The 13,031-nt window shown below is 28.7% G+C and overlaps 1 long non-coding RNA gene across 1 annotated transcript in view; it reads right to left on the bottom strand.

Moving 5' to 3' along the window:
• Positions 1-485: 485 nt before the first annotated feature.
• LOC141346346 (uncharacterized) overlaps positions 486-13,031 on the bottom strand; it is a 30,219-nt gene continuing 17,673 nt past the window's right edge. Inside the window, exons 2-3 of the long non-coding RNA XR_012357199.1 lie at positions 7,449-7,562; positions 486-1,165 (exon numbers count right to left, since the gene is read on the bottom strand). This is a non-coding gene — a long non-coding RNA (uncharacterized lncRNA). The remainder of the gene's footprint in view (positions 1,166-7,448; positions 7,563-13,031) is intronic.

Genomic DNA, 13,031 nt, shown 5'->3' with positions numbered 1-13,031 from the left:
CCTATATAAGTTGCTTGATTTTATACAACATTTTATTCCCCCAAAATTAAAAAAATATATAGTGTTTCCTGTCTGCTCTAAGTTTTTTCTAAATTATGTTATGACGAAATGAGTAAAAACTTTTGACTCTAATAAATTAAACACGAATTGGAAACAAAAATGAAACTGACTTCATCCAGTGTTTAGATTTTTGTTCTAGAAATATATGCAAATTAATGCATATTTCATTAAATTATGCCTCGTTTGCATATTTAAACCTAACATTAAAAAAAACTTGTAATACAAAAAATGTTTGCAATTATTTTACCCTATTCACCTGCAGTGTCTTGCCTTAAAGTATTTATTAAAAATAAAATAAACAAAATAAATGCAATTAAAAATAAAAAAAATCTAAAAAAAGTTAAATCAATAAAATATAGATATATTATAATTAAATTATTTGTATGAAAATTAAATGAATAATCAATTATTTTGTTGACTTTTTGAAGGAGATTTATGTTTTATATACCATATAATGTACATATAGTACAATATTATTTATATTACAGCTAAATCGTTTGATGAAAACCATTGTTACCATTATGAATTTACAATTTTTGTAAGGGATGTTAGGCTCTGAAATTTCCTTTGTCTGTTTTGTAATACAGCCATTTATCAATTTCAAAATATTAACTTGTATTATTGCTTTCACAAAATACAGAGGCCTGTATTCATAAACAAAAATCAGTTCAGCAATGTAGTAGAAATGACAGCAGCTGGTAAAGTGGCAGTGTTTGGCAGTTTGCATTAGCGCTGATCATTTCATCTCCTCTCATTTTCAACGCTCCTTCAGAGACTTTTCCAATTACTGTTATTGGGAACTCTGGGCTGTGACAAAAATTAGCATGTGATTCCAAAATGATCTCTCATTTGAAGAGGAGATGCAGATTATGAAATATTCAGGTTCAATTTTCCCCTGTCAGCCGTCTGAAAGAGTCATAATTAGAGCAGGATTCACATTGTAATCCATTGTGTGGACAGCAGCGATGCCAGATCCTCCACCACACACTCAATAATTCAGCGCCGAGGGTCCGGGCTCCGGCCTGCTCGGATGTGTTTTTGGGAGGGACGTTAGTCGGAAAAAATGATGACGGATTGACTTGATTTCTGAGAGGCAGGTGGAACTCTGCAGAAAGTATTTGAACACTTAGCTGCTCTTAAAAGTGTTTGAATTTCATCATTTTGAATCATAAAATATCACAGCTAGTCTAAAAAATGGCGTTTTCTCAATTTTCTTCGGGTTTCTTTTTTTTTAAAGATTCTTGTTCTTATTCAACTATTTTTTCGATGCTTACCATAGTCCCATTTGACTTGCTCCAATTACATTTTTGTATTATGTGTGACCACAAAACTAGTCAAAAATACATTGTATGGGTCAAAATTATCGATTTTTCTTTTATGCCAAAAATCATTATGATATTAAGTATAGATCATGTTCCATGAAGATACTTTGTAATTTTCCTACCGTAAATATATTAAAACTTAATTTAGTAATTTAGTTAATTAGTAATATGCATTGCTAAGAACTTCATTTGGACAATTTTAAAAGTGATTTTCTCAATATTTAGATTTTTTTTTTTGCACCCTCAGATTCCATTAACCATACATCCATACATTTATCAGCTTTCAGATGATGTATAAATCTCAACTTAAAAAAATGTACGCTTATGACTGGTTTTGTGATCCAGGGTCACATATATTACTACAGTATTTATTCATATTTTGAAGGAGCTTTTTATATTTCAGTTTGTATTTTAGTTTTAGTTTAAGGATTAGAAATTGTATGTGCGTTTTTATTAGTTTTTTTGAATCTATATTTTATTAAACTTCAATTTGTTTTGAAGAAACTTGGATTATGCAAAATTGTTATTTATTTATTGTTTTTATTATTGTTTATACATTTATATTTTTATTTAATAACAAAAATAAATAAGGCCTATATTTTTATTTATTATATTTTAATTGTGATTCTCAGTATTTTTTTTTCCAGTAAATTAGCTTTTTATTATTATTATTATTATTATTTAGTTTTAATTTTAATTTTAGTACTTCAACTTTAGTACTTCAGTTAGTTGCAAAGGCAACATTTCTAATTTTTTTTTACAGGTTTTTATTTATTTATTTTTTTAAGATTTTAATTTAATTTAATTCTATTTTATTTTACCTATTAAATGTTTTAGTTTTTTATTATTGTTTATAAATTTATATTTTTTTCAGTTTTCGTTTTTACTTTAAGTTGTATTAATTTAATGTGTTTTATTTTAGAAAGAGATTGATATGGAATCTCCTCCAATTGATGAAATTTAAATGTGCTTTTTTTTCTTGTTATTTCTTGTTTTTACAGTTTAAGTTTTCATCCAAAAGATTTAAATTTAATTTAATGTAATTTAATTTAATTATTTTTACCTATTACTTTTATTAGACGGAAAATATCGTTAGTTTGGGCATAATGACATATCAAGGCATACTTTTTTATGAAGCTGTAAATGAATCTGCAAAATTACTAACGATTAACACAAAACATCTTTTGTCTTCATTTTGAACAGTATGTCTATAATTACTTTGTCATTTAAAACAAGCAAATGTAACAAACACACAACCTTTTCTAGGTTTCAGGAGTGTTTTCAAACTTCTCACACACTCAGAGAGTCTGTATTTCGGACCCTGAATGTGACAGTCCAGACACAAATGTCCTGACATGTCCTCGAGGAACGTCTGAGACATCCTCAGACTTTAAAAGCTCAGCATCTGTCTGTTACGTGCATGTAAAACACACTGAGTATATTTTAATAAAACACTCATGAAATGTGATCTGCAAGGTAATATAACATGACAGTCTTAAAGGGCAACATGTCACTACTGATTCTGCAGCTTTATGGCCTGGCGTTAAAATTGAATAGAGTTTTTACAAAGTCTGAAATGTTTGTTTATTGCTTATCAGCTCGTAAAATACAGTAATATGTCTCTTTGCATAGAAAAATATGTGACCCTGGACACAAAACCAGTCATAAGTAGGAAGGGTATATTTGTAGCAATAGCCAAAAATACACTGTATGGGTCAAAATGATCGATTTTTCTTTTATGCCAAAAATCATTAGGGTATTAAATAAAGATCATGCTTTATGAAGATATTTTGTAAATTTTCTACCATAAATATATCAAAATTTAATTTTTGATTAGTAATATGCATTGCTTAGAACTTAATTTGAACAACTTTAAATGTGATTTTAGATTTTTTTTTGCACCCTCAGATTGCAGATTTTCAAATAGTTGTATCTCTGTCCTAACAAACCATACATCAATGGAAAAAATCAACTTCAAAGTCAATAGATTTTTCAAAGTGGTCCGGGGTCACATATAACTAAGTGTTAGATTAATAATAAGACAGACGATACAGTAAGGAAGCTTGGACTGTTTTATAAATTAGAAATAGCTAAAAATAACTAAAATATATGGAAGAAAACTTACAGTGAGATTTACACTACTCTTAAAAACTTTGGGGACAGTAATGTTTTGGAAATGAGTCTCCTAAGGCATTCATTTATTTGATCAAAAATACACTAAAAACTAAAATATTGTGAAATATTATTACAATTTAAAAGAACTGTTTTCTGTTGAATATATTGTGAAATGTAATTTATTCCTGTGATCAAAGCTGAATTTTTAGCATCATTATTCCAGTCTTCAGTGTCACATGATTCTTCAGAAATCATTCTGTCAATAAACATATATGATTTAAAAACAATAAGTGTAATACTGCTTGAAATTGTTGTTTTCCCCCAAAAAATATTTAAAAGTTTTCTGTTTAATTTAATTGCATTTTTGTTTTGTTTTTTTGTTTTTTGAGCAAAAAATAAATATTATAAATGTGTCCCTAATTTACAGAAGACACCCACCAATATGTCATTTAGTGTAACAATTTTGTCAGGCACATTCACAACAAAAATTTATTTAAGACATATTAAAAGACTAATTACTGTCACCCCATACTAATTAGTTAGTTTAATATTTATTTATTATAAAATGTTTTATATTTATTATGTCACTTTTAATCAGTTGTAATACATATATTTGTCTTATATTTTTATCTCATAATTTGAACCCGTTGTAATTTTATCTTTTAATGTCATAATTTTAACATTTTTGTCATTCATTTTAGTTTTCATATAAACAAAATTAAATTATTAAATGTGTTTATATAGTTTATTAATATTTAGTTTTTTTTAGTTACTTTAATATATCTAATTAAACTATATATAATAACTATACTATAATATAACATTATTTCAACCAAATTTTGACATTTTATTCCCACTTATTTGAAACCTTAACATCACTGACCCATATATATATATATATATACATACATACATACAGCATTTATTTATAAATATAAATTAATATAAATATAAAACAGTATACATTATTTGGAAGTTTATTTAAAATGTATTTATTATAAAATGTTTTATATTTATTATGTCCCTTTTAATCAGTTGTAATATATATATATTTGTCGTACCTTTTTATCTCATAATTTCAACTCGTTAAATAATTTAATCAATAATTTTAACATTTTTGGTATTCATTTTAGTTTTCATATAAATTTAGTTTAATTAGAAAGTAAAGTAATTAAAACAAAAACATACAAATAATTAAGTATACAGACACATTTAATATAGTTCAATTAGGTATTTTTTATAATTCAATTTAGTGTTTTTGACACACACACACACACATATATAAATGTGTATGTGTGTGTGTGTGTGTGTGTGTGTGTGTGTGTGTGTGTGTCTGTGTGTCAAAAACAGTTTTTGTTTTAGTTACTTTAATATATCCAATTAAATGAAAATAAGAAATGTTACACTGAATGACAATATAACATTATATATATATATATATATATATATATATATATATGTATACAGCATTTTATTTATAAATATAAATTACTATAAATATAAAACAATATAATTTATTTGAAAGTTCATTTAATATTTATTCATTATAAAATGTTTTATATTTATTGTCACTTTTAATCAGTTGCTGCCATTTTTTAATACAAATGATATTGTCTCAAAGCCTCTCAGACAGAAAAGTGCACGTTTCCTCTAAAAACACAACAACAAAATGTATTATCTCCAAATTTATAGGCAACAGCGCAATGAGGAGGCGAGCAGAGAGACAAATGACAATATTTAAATGAGCTTGAATTATGAAGCGGCTCTAATTGGCAGGTGGACAGGCTTGTGTCTGTAATAATTCACATCTAGTGTCCAAATGTGACTGCGGGATTCAGTCAGACTCATTTTATGCAGGAGCGCGGACGTTTTTCTCTTCGTAATAAAACCCTCATATGCTTCATTCTCTCACTGTGACTGCATGATAAATCAAACCAGAGATATTTCAGCAGAATTTAGCCCAAGGAGAGGTAATTTAAATAATATCTCGCGCAGAGCTGCTTCCGAATAAAAATTATGTCTCGGGCAATATTTCATCCAATATGAAGCCGAGAAAATGATTTTCTTCCTAAATAACAAAAACGCAGTAATTCAAATAGGCAACCTTTCTATAAGCAAGGTTAATTACGTCTCTCGCTGGAAGAGGAGAGCGCTAAAATGCGGAAAACAGATGCTGGCTTTGGCAGCGAGCTTTCAAAACATGATGCGTTTCATTACTCTTGTCATTATTGAGAGGATCGTTTCATGCTATAGAGTCGGGAGGCAATCATGGGACATTACGTTAAGTATCCCGGATAATACTGTGTCACTTATCATGCTTGCCATCATTTGGATAGGTATCTGACTCAGTTTCTGACTAATAAAGGTTATACAAGTCATCACACTACAGTGATTCACAGGAGAGCTTGAGTCACGCTCACGATGGCCACAGTTTAAAGACTGCCACTAATGGGACTTGATTATTAAACTGAATTATTAATTTTGGAGTAGCCTGTTGGTGGGGAAAAGGCAAAATGACACTCATGAGCTGATAATTGTGTTTAAATTGGTAACAGTTGTTACTGCAGTACTACTTTAGCTGTAGGTTAAAACTGCAGGCCATTTATTACTAGAAAAGTACTTCAAAATATATAATCATTGATATGAAAAATACATATCACCTACAGATTGACTTTATAAATCATAAATATTGACCTATTCGAAATGGCATTAATGACTGTTAGTATTATTTGGACACTGTTATAGTTTTTATTTATAGGTGTTTTTTTTATATTAATTTTAGTTTTCATATAAATGTAGTTTAATTAGGCATATTAAAGTAATTTTACACAAAATTATAAACTTTATATATTTACTATATTTAATTTTTTAGTTTAGTGTTTTTGTCATATATATATATATATATATATATATATATGACAAAAATACAAAATTAAACTATATTAAATGTGTTTAATATTTTGTTTTAGTTATTTTAATATATCTAATTGAACTAAATGAAAATAAGAAATGTTGCATTGGCAGCTAAGTAAAAATAAGTTTAAGGTTTTTTGTATTTTATTTCAGGTAGCATTTATTTTATTTCAAGTAACAACATTTTTAGTATTGAAAATGTGTCCATATTAATTTTAGTTTTCATATATATTTAGTTTAATTATAAAAAACACATTTTTAAATTTAGTATTTTTTTATATAGTTCAATTTAGAGTTTTTGTCATATATATATATATATATATATATATATATATATATATATATATATATTTGTTTTATTTGTCATTTATATCAGAATTTTCTCAAAATTATGACTTTCAACCTTTTTAAATTTCAATTAAATTTCATTTTTGTCTCATAATTTTTACTCATTGTAATTGTATCTTTTAATGTCATAATTTTAACTTTTTCAGTAAGGATTTTTTTTCATATATATTTTTTTAATTAGACAGTAATGTAATTAAAAAAACCTATACAGACATTTAATATAGTTAAATTTAGTATTTATTTTATTTTATATATATATATATATATATATATATATATATATATATATATATATATATTTTTTTTTTTAAAGGTAATTAAAAAAACTATACAGACATTTAATATAGTTAAAATAAATTTTATATATATATATATATATATATTACAAGAAAAATAATAATTCTATTAAATTTGATAGTTTATTGATATTTTGTTAATCTAAATATCTAATTAAACCAAATAATAAATGTTGCATTGGCAGCTAAGTAAAAGTTTAAGGTTTTTTATATTTTATTTCAGGAAGCATTTATTTTATTTCAAATAACAATCATTTTTAGTATGGAAAATTTGTGGTATTTTTCGTTATAATAACCCTGATTCTCAATACATTTTTAGGTCTAACAAATGCTAATAGTGTCAAATGCATGGCCATAATATGTAATTTGATTAAAAAGGACCATATTATCTTACCATTCATATAATTTATGATCAGTAGCTGTCATTCAGTTGAAGAGTTGAACCTTGAGAAGATCAATTCCTGTCAATCATCACCAAACAAAGGGTCTGACTCTCTTTAAGAAGAACCTGAAGATAGAAAGAAAAGGAGGAAGATAGACAGAGAGAGAGACAGACAGACAGAGAGAGAGAGAGAGATGGAGGTTCATTAGTGTTTCATAGGTTTTTAATTGGCTCTGTCTGTTAGTAGAGAGGTGATGTGATCTGTGCGGTGTGTCATGGTCCGTCGTGCCCTGGAGATGGTCTGAGGGGGCAGGAACGGGAGAGCTGTCACCGGATGACACGGCGGGTAAAGCCCCGTGTGGAAGAGCAGGTGTGAGGCCGCCGCTTTGATGGAGACCTCGCAGACACCTGCTCCTCACACGCTGAATACAGAACAGCTCACCTCTCCACACAACCTCTAACATAGGACTACAGCTTACTACATACTAGTAAATGCTCATTCTGGTCCTTCTTGCTTTTGAAAGGCTATTTCCACCACATGAGGACAAAAAAAAAACATGCTTTTGGCAAATTATAATTATGACAAGTCATAATTATAACAACACAGAAAGTCAAAGTTATACATAAGTCAAAATTATGACATAAGTTGAAGTTCACATGCTATATAAATCAAAATTGACTTAATTTAGACTTTTCATGTCATCGTTTTCAACTTTTAATCTCATGATTTTGACTTCTCATAATTTAAATTTATCTTACAATTGACTATCCAAATTTAGACTTAGTCTAATAAATATGACAGTATCTATTTTTTCGTTTTTACTTTTTATCTCATAATTTCAACTTTTTATATCAGAATTCAGACTATGTCAAAATTTTGACTTTTATCTCATAATTTCTTTACGACAAAACTTGTAATTTAAACTTATCTCATAAACGTGACAGTATGTCAAAACCTATTCTTGTTATAATTATTATGATTTATTAGCTCATAATTTCAACTTCTTTTTTTCAGAATTATGACTTTCGACCTTTTCAAATTTCAACCTTTTTTACTCATAATTTCAACTCGTAATTTTATCTTTTAATGTCATAATTTTAACTTTTTGCTTCAGAATCTTTTTTGTCTTCAAAATTTGGACTTATTGGTAACTTTTTATCTCATAATAGTGACACACAATGTCACAGTATGTCTTCTAATCATCTTTCTAATTATTATGACTTAGTATCCCATAATTATGGCTTTGTGTCTTAAAATTATAACGTCAAAATTTCAACCTTTCTAACATGTGACAGATTTAAAAAAGAAATTCTCATAATTATGACTTTTTGTCTCAGAATTATAACTCAAAATTTCAACCTTTTTATCTCACAATTCTGGCTTATGTCATAAATTTTAATGTTTCCTTATTTGACATTTTGTGTCAGAATTATGATTGTCAAAATTTAAACCCTTTTACCTCATAATTTTAACGTGGCAGATTTTAACTTTTTTTTCTAATAATTGACTTTTTTCTCAAAATTATAACTGTCTAAATTAACCTTTTTATCTCATAATTAAGACTTGTTGTAATTTTACCTTTTAATCTCATAATTTATATTTTGTTTCAAAATTATGATTGTCAAAATTTAAACCTTTTTATCCATTTTTTCCTCATAATTATGACTTTTTTCCCCTCAAAATTATAACAGCCTAAATTTGAACCTTTTGTCTCATAATTTCGACTTGATAAAATTGTAACATAATTATGACTTATTGTCTCAAAAGTATAACGTCAACATTTCAACTCTTTATCTTGTAATTTCGACTTGTGAAAGAATTGTAACTGTTTTACTCATAAATAAGACTTTTTGTCTCAAAATTATAACTTTGTCCAAATTTCAACCTTTTTATCTCATAATTTCCACTTGTGAAATATTTTTTTCTCAGTATTATGACTTTTTGTCTCAAGCTTACAACTTTGTTGAAATTTCAACCTTTTATCTCATAATTTCAGTTTGTGACAGAATTTTAACTTTTTTCTCATAATTACGACTTTTTATCTCTTTTTTCTTAAGTGGTGGAGATGGGCTTTCATATGATGCTGTCATGTGTGCTAAAATATGCAATCAGTATAAAATATACATATCTGGTGCAGAATAAGCCAACTCAAAATCACATTGCATAGAATAATGCATCCTGCTATGCACACTACTTGACCTCACATTTTCATCATGTTATGCAAATATAAAAAGCATGCATGCAGAAAATGCTACATACTAGCAGAGTATGCACATTCCAGTTCTACTAGGATTAGTACAGCAAACATAACCTACACTTCAATTCACAATTAATTCCTTTCTCCGCTACATTAGTTTCCCATTCTGCTTCTCTTCAGCTTTGTCTCTCCGAGAGCGAGTCCTGGCTTTTGTGGCCATATATGCAGACAGGCCCTAAAACTTTTTTCTCATAATTATGACTTTTTGTCTCAAAAATTTAACTTTATTTAAATTTCAACATTTTATCTCATAATTTCCACTTGTGAAAGATTTTTAACTTTTTTCTCAAAATTTAGACTTTTTGTCTAAAGTTTAGAACTTTGTCAAAATTTCAACCTTTTTATCTCATAATTTCCACTCGTGACAGTTTTTTCTCATTATTATGACCTTTTTATCTCAAAGTTATAACTTTGTCCAAGTTTTAACCTTTTTATCTCATAATTTCCACTTTTGAAATAATTTTGTCTCATTATGACTTTTTGTCTCAAAAATGTAACATTGTTGAATTTTTAACCTTTTTTATCTCATAATTTCCACTTGTGAAATAATATTTTTCTCATTATGACTTTTTGTCTCAAGCTTATAACTTTGGCAAAATTTCAACCATTTATCTCATAATTTCGATTTGTGACAGAATTTTTAGTTTTTTCTCATAATTTAGACTTTTTGTCTCAAGCTTATAACTTTGTCAAAATTTCAACCTTTTTATCCCATAATTTCCACTTGTAAAATAATTTTGTCTCATTATGACTTTTTGTCTCAAAATTGTAACATTGTTGAAATTTTAACCTTTTTTATCTCATAATTTCCACTTGTGAAATATTATTTTTCTCATTATGACTTTTTGTCTCAAGTTTATAACTTTGTCAAAATTTCAACCTTTTTATCCCATAATTTCCACTTGTAACATTGTTGAAATTTTAACCTTTATTATCTCATAATTTCGACTTGTGACAGAATTTTAACTGTTTTCTCATAATAACGACTTTTCATCTCAAAATTATAACTGTTAAAATTTCAACCTTTTTATCTCATAATTTCAATTTTTTTTACTTTTAAGTCTTTTTGTCTCAAAATGTAACTAAATTTCAACCTTTTATCTCTAATTTTAACTTTTTCTGTCATAATTATGATTTACCAAAGCATGATTTTTTGGTGTTGGAAATGGGCTTCCATAAGATGCTGTCATGTGTGCTAAAATATGCAACCAGTGTAAAATCTACATATCTGGTGCAGAGTTAGCCAACTCAAAATCACATTGCATAGAATAATGCATCCTAATGACCTTACATTTTCAGCATGTTATGCAAATATAAAAAGCATACATGCATGCAGAAAATGCTACATACTAGCACAGTATGCACACTCCATTTCTACTAGGATTAGTACAGCAAACATTACCTACACTTCCATTCACAATTAATTCCTTTCTCAGCTACATTAGTTTCCCATTCTGCTTCTCTTCAGCTTTGTCTCTCCGAGAGCGAGTCCTGGCTTTTGTGGCCATATGCAGACAGGCCCTAAAACTTTTTTCTCATAATTATGACTTTTTGTCTCAAAAATGTAACTTTATCTAAATTTCAACATTTTATCTCATAATTTCCACTTGTGAAGGATTTTTAACTTTTTTCTCATAATTCTCACATAAAAAGCTTAGAACTTTGTCAAAATTTCAACCTTTTTATCTCATAATTTCCACTCGTGACAGTTTTTTCTCATTATTATGACCTTTTTATCTCAAAATTATAACTTTGTCAAAATTTCAACCTTTTTATCTCATAATTTCGATTTGACAGAATTATTTTTTTTTTAAATAATTATGACTTCTGTCTAAAAAATTATAACATTGTTGAAATGTTAATCTTTTTTATCTCATAATTTCGACTTGTGACAGAATTTTAACTGTTTTCTCATAATTACGACTTTTCATCTCAAAATTATAACTGTTAAAATTTCAACCTTTTTATCTCATAATTTCAATTTTTTTTTACTTTTAAGTCTTTTTGTCTCAAAATGTAACTAAATATCAACCTTTTATCTCTAATTTTAACTTTTTCTGTCATAATTATGATTTACCAAAGCATGATTTTTTTGTTGTTGGAAATGGGCTTCCATATGATGCTGTCATGTGTGCTAAAATATGCAATCAGTATAAAATATACATATCTGGTGCAGAGTTAGGGGCCGTTCACAAGTAGCGTCTTTTGCGCGCTCAAATTCGTTATTTCAAATGTAGACGCGCAGCTTGCGCGCGCATAATGGAAGCGACGTGCACGCGGTGCGACGCGCTCGTTTTTTCCAGGCGCGTTTTTTCTCATAATTTAGACTTTTTGTCTCAAAATTATAACTTTGTCCAAATTTCAACCTTGTATCTCTAGCACAGTATGCACACTCCATTTCTACTAAGATTAGTACAGCAATACAAAACATAACCTACACTTCCATTCACAATTAATTCCTTTCTCCACTACATTTATGTCCTATTCTGCTTCTCTTCAGCTTTGTCTCTCTGAGAGCGAGTCCTGGCTTTTGTGGCCATATATGCAGACAGGCCCTAAAAGAGATGTACTATTATGCTCAGAGAAACGCTTGGGTCACCCTGCCGGACTCATAAAAGAGCTGCTCTTGCTCTCAACACAAGAGCCATTTCCTCTCGGCCTCAACGCCCAATTTGCAAGAGACGATTCACAAAACTTTAAAGTGTTTGGCTTGTCAGATTTCTACCCAGCAAGCAAACAGAGGCTTTTATGGACCTAATTAATGTCGGAGCGCTCCGTGTAAGATTTATATCTGAGAAAAGCACATCATGATATTACCGTTAGTGTGTAAAAACACAGAAACATGCTCAAACAAAAACAGACATAATCAGCAGAGGAAGGGACACGGGAAGCGCTTTAGGTCCAGAGCAGGTGAGATGAAAGAGATGCCTGTGTGGCGTGTTTTATCAGCGCACGAGAAAGATGGGGAGGATTTGTCTCTGTTAAAGGGATACACTGCTCCTTTATTAAAGCCATTTATCACCCTTTGAATATTCTCCTTTAATGGGCTCTTGCCCCTAATTACCCAACTTTGTCAACAGAGGAACACGTCCAGGCAGAGCAGAGCATCTCCCATCTGCAAACGCTCCTGTCCTCCTCACATACATGTCTTTCATTCCCACAGGCTCTCTCTCTTTCTCTCTCAGTGTCAATAAGCGGCATTTTCCATGCTGTTGTTATGATTAATTCAGATGTGGTCTGGAGGCAGTGGGCTATTTGTGTATGTAAGAAACGCTGGGTGTCTCGCCTCATATTTTGGTTATATTTCATTTAAGACAAATGAATCTGTTTAGATTTT

This window comes from Garra rufa, chromosome 12 (genome assembly GCF_049309525.1).
Source record: "Garra rufa chromosome 12, GarRuf1.0, whole genome shotgun sequence".
Taxonomy (NCBI): Eukaryota; Metazoa; Chordata; class Actinopteri; order Cypriniformes; family Cyprinidae; genus Garra; species Garra rufa.
This window is presented reverse-complemented; position numbering and strand designations above follow the sequence as displayed.